The sequence below is a fragment of the Maniola hyperantus genome, chromosome 8, assembly GCF_902806685.2.
Source record: "Maniola hyperantus chromosome 8, iAphHyp1.2, whole genome shotgun sequence".
NCBI classification, from domain to species: domain Eukaryota; kingdom Metazoa; phylum Arthropoda; class Insecta; order Lepidoptera; family Nymphalidae; genus Maniola; species Maniola hyperantus.
Window position 1 is genome coordinate 3,494,826 of NC_048543.1, and position 4,960 is coordinate 3,499,785.

Below are 4,960 nucleotides of genomic sequence, written 5' to 3' on the forward strand. Positions count from 1 at the left end.
AAAGTACCAAAATATTCAAAGTTAACTTTTATACTATCATGGTTACTAAGAGAAGAATTTAAAATACTTTTTAGTTTAGAACTAATATTTTCTAAAAATATTTCAGGCAAACTTTGCTCAAACTCCAACGCAAGTATTCGATATGAAGCTATTCTACCTTGGAAAGCAGATGAAATTTTAACAATTCCACTACTTATTTCATTCATAGAGATACTTTTGTGTATGTTACTGCGGAGATGACCTATCCACTGCTTTTTAGTCACCTCGACTGAGCAAACTTGACAAAAAGGCATTATGAATTTATAAAAATTAGATTTACACCTAAAGAACTGAAAAACCAAAAAACTAATAAAACCTTATACCATTTATTAGGAACCTAACTAATGAATTAATAAAAATAAAACCTTTCTTATAATGTTATTCCTTCATTTGCCTTATTACCTAAGTACTACACACATACACATACACGTATACATTAAAATTGTTCTATCTTTTCTTAAAATTAAAGTTACCCGACATAAATGTCGGGTCCGAGTCCTTAAATAATTCGTGCAGTTCCTTTACGAGTCGCTGCAGTGCTTTCCACTGCGACGAGTCGTCGTCCACCGAGCAGGCCAAACGCAGCAGCGCTTTCTTCCAGCGTTCGTCCGACTCGGTAGCCTCGGCGTCGCAGCGGTCGTACACGCGCAACTCCAAATAAAATGGTCCTGTCGTAGACACGCTCCGTCTCTGGACGCCGTTCGCGACCCTGTTCACTATAAACGATGGTAGCGACTTCACTGCACCACCTTCATCGTCATCCGATTGCAGACCGAAGATGTCCAAAAGTTTTCCTTTCCGGCTTCTAAAAATAAAACAAAAATATTAGTAACCTTATAAATTAAAACTAGCATGCTTTTACTAAACTAAACAGGGATTCGAACCCATAACTCTTGACCGCGTATAGCTTTAAAATATTGAATATCGCAAACACACAAGTTATACTATAAAGTCGTAGTAGCTCAACGGTTATAACGGTTATAAGCGCTCTGAAATAAAGTATAATGATAATATTACCTTGCTGGTTCCTCGCTCGTTTGCTTGCTGGCTACTTTTGCAGGCGTGGAAGACTTCCTGGGTTTTTTCACCTTTGCCGGTGGTACTGCAAATTCATATTCTGAATCAGACCTAATAGAAAAAATATAAAAATAAAATCTTTAAGAAAAATATTAGCAAAACATTTCATAATAATAATAAAATCTTTATTTGGTTCAAAAACACAATTTACAAAAATAATAATTATGAGAACTGTGACGTTGTAAATTTTGAACTACTAATTAGCGTTTCGCTTTTAATTAAAATCTATTTTGTTCAAAGTATGTTGGTGCCACCTAGCATCAAGGTGCAGAACTACGCGTGGGTCGATGTTCAGAGTTCATTCGAGCCACAATAGATGGCGTTTGCTTCGTTGTCAATTGTCGTAAAAATAAAACAAAATAATTAAATAAAACCATAATATCATTTGTTTATTGTTAAGTCATTAACAAAACGGTTCTTATAATATATCCTTAGGTTCCGCAAATATTCAAAAATGAATTGGCTTCATGATCAAACTAACTGAGAGCGACCACACTCGGGTTGCGTCTGGCAACACCGATTGGTGAGATTTTAGAATTTTCCTGGAGTCAACATGTGAAGACGAATTTTTTTCGTTCCAGGAAAATCTCACTTCTTTTCGCCCATGGCTTCGCCTGGAAAAATACAATAGTCATAAATTTTAGTCATCCTAACGTATTTTCAATGTTTCATCAGTTATGTTCCAGTTATTTTAACTTCCCAAATAAATGAGGATAATGGGTTGTGGGTGGACTTCTGAAAACCATTGGTGGCCAGGAGTTCAATAGGGTTTACGTTTACGTTTTACGTTTAGCTTCAGTTTTCCGTTTTAGTTTTACGTTTACGTTTTCGGTTTTCGTATTTATTTCTTTTGCACATTCACGTTGACAACTTAATTGCTATGGATAAGACTTGGTGAAAATCTTGGTAATGAAACATTTCGGTTGTGAAGAATCAAATAAATTGAGTTTTGGATCTTGGCCGATGCCGTCCAGCTACCCTGCAGTCTTCGCACCTACAAGTAAGCAAATGTTTGTATCCTGGAACTGTTTAGTGAACCTTCTTAGTGTATGTGTACAGTAAGAACCCTGTCTTTACTACTGAGCTTTTATTTTGAAACAATTTTATGAATTTTACTGTGTCATTGTCTATTCCATGCCAATGGCATCTTAAATTTAAAACATAGATTTATGTACTATCTACCTAAGGCATTCTAATGTATCTAAATTAAGTCTTGGCATTAAGCTAGAATAACTAAGCATGATTAGCCATCACTAAGTATTAAGCGACCCCGGTAAAAGTTACATTAAAAACAATTTTGCCTAACATCTAGCAAATTTCATTTATAACACCTCATATGCATTACAAGGGAGTCGACGGCTAGCTTCTATTCTTTACTAGGTAGATAGATCAAGTAAAGTAAATTAAAATTATTTTTTTTTTCCTCTAATCTTTGTAAGGTGGTAGATTATTCCGTATCCGGGTATATTTCTATTCCGTCCAATTTACCACCCCTTACAAATGGCGCCCGAACGTTTTTTTATATAGTTATTTCAGTATATTTTGAGAAATTTTGTGAATTTTATGAAATGTACTCCGCTGATTGTACAATTTTCTAAGTAGTGACACATTGCAAAGAGCACTAAGCTGTTTTTATGGTTAACTAACTAAATAATAACTAATAGTTAGAAATTTTGTTTGATAGTTTAAGTAATTTTCTGAGTATAGTCCAACATTTTTTTTTCTTACTTAATCAACACTTTATAAATGGTGCTTATGCCGTTTAATTATGTTATCGACTTACCTTGGAGGTGTATAAGTGAATGTTTGCCTTCAGTTTAGTAATAAACATTGCTTAACTGAGTTGTTGTTGGGTATTGCTTTCAATAGTAAGTACATCTTATGTTTGAAAATTCCGGTAACTTAGTATAATTAAAGTTTTGAAACGCTATGTGCCGTTAACTAGTTACACACATACATTTATAAATACTAAGAGTTACAACTTGTGAAACTAAATATATAAACTATATTCAGAGATTACATTAAGTTCAAGTATGAAGTTATGAACAATTTTTTTTTCAGTGACTTGATACTTCATTATTTTGTTGAAATTTTGTTTAGAGCTGTGTTAAGGTTATGATAAAAGCTACTTCACACACAAAACATGTTAAGTTTAATTGAATGCTGGTAGTTTAAAGTGACATTTAGAAACAGATTTTGTTGTATTTTAGGTTATGTGTTAAAAGTGTAAAGTAACAGTCATCAAACCATTGCACAATCTCTTTGTTTTTTTTTTGAAAGATAATATGCTAGTCAGAGTTCATTGCAACTTTGTTGCCTGTTTACTTTTGTAATTGTAAAGGTTGTAACACACTGTGTACTCATAAAGGTGATACTGCACCTTACAATCATTTATTCAATTTTGGGAAGTTTTATTTTGTTATATTTTGTTTACTATAGTAATAATATGTGCTTGTATTATTAACGATATTTTGGAATAGGAACATAATTGATAAAATAGGTTAGGATAGACTTAAGAATATTGTTTTTGTTGTGTATTTTGCTTGTGTATATTTAATAGTTTAAATAACTTCTTTTGTGTTTGTGTTTAACCAATTTGTATAAGGCTAAACATAGACAGTTACACAAGCTCGATATTTTGTTAAATGTGTTTTGACTTAACACAATGGAACAGACTTTTGCCCAGTTTCATTCACTTTTGAAGGACGAATTGTGTTATGAGGTATCCATTCGTTCCGAAACTCCAGCACCTACAGTGCTAGGTTTAAAGAAACAGTTAAAACAATTAATTCAGGAAATTCCTTCTGAATCAATTTTAGAGACGGATTTCACTTCTGAAAGTGAGTTAGGGGTTATTACTAAAAAACTTCAAGACTTAGAAGATTTATTAAAAAAGTGTTCTGACACTAAAGCTAGACATGCCCTCTGTAGGTCTAAAGCTTTAGCTTCACATTTGTACTTTAGAATTTTGAGAATACAGTGTTCCGAACTCAGCTTAATAAGTAGGAAGAGTGAATTACATACAAAGTTGCAGAGTTTGATTTCCAGATTAGATGCTGACAATGAGTCGTCTCACGACGAATCACTGGATTCCGAGAGTACCGCCGTTGACTGCACTGGTGATAAAAATGTTGCCAAGTGGAAGTTAAATTTCAACGGACAGGGTGATCCGCGCAGTTTCATCGAACGCGTTGAGGAATATAAAAGATCTTATGGCGTTTCAGATGGAAAATTATTTGTTTCTGCATTTCATCTTTTTACAGGCCGAGCATTGTTATGGTACAGAGGCAACAAATGTCAAGTTTCGTCTTGGTCAGAATTGAAAACTTTATTTTTAGAGGAATTTGATGCAGTAGATTATGACTACAGGTTGCTAGGTGAAATTCGAGCAAGAACACAAGGCTCTGAAGAACCTGTGTCTATCTATTTCGCTGTAATGTTTTGCATGTTTTCAAGGTTGTCAACACCACTTTCCGAAGAACAAAAGTTACAAATTTTATTACATAATATTCGCCCTTTTTACTCAGAACAATTAGCTCTTGTTGACATTAAGTCTGTCGCAATGTTGAAGGAAAAGTGTCGCAAACTAGAGGCTGCGAGGCAGCGTTCCGCCTTATTTTCTGAGCCTACTAACAGTAAGGCAACTTTAAGTTCAGAGTTTGCTTACAAACAAGTGACAAAACAGATAAACACACTTTCAGTCACACCTGCACCTAAGGTTGATACAAGTAAAGGCACTAATTTTACGAAAACAAATAAACAACTATGTTACAAGTGCGGCAAGGGTAACCATTCCTTTAAATTTTGCAGGACAGTTCCGAAATTTATTAGATGTTTTTCGTGT

At 34.0% G+C, this 4,960-nt stretch overlaps 1 long non-coding RNA gene across 1 annotated transcript; it reads right to left on the reverse strand.

The window, feature by feature from the left end:
* Positions 1-349: 349 nt before the first annotated feature.
* On the reverse strand, positions 350-1,277 carry LOC138402651 (uncharacterized). The gene is made up of 2 exons (XR_011237010.1): positions 1,057-1,277; positions 350-844 (listed from the first exon to the last, which is right to left on the reverse strand). It is a non-coding gene; the product is annotated as an uncharacterized lncRNA (long non-coding RNA).
* Positions 1,278-4,960: the final 3,683 nt, after the last annotated feature.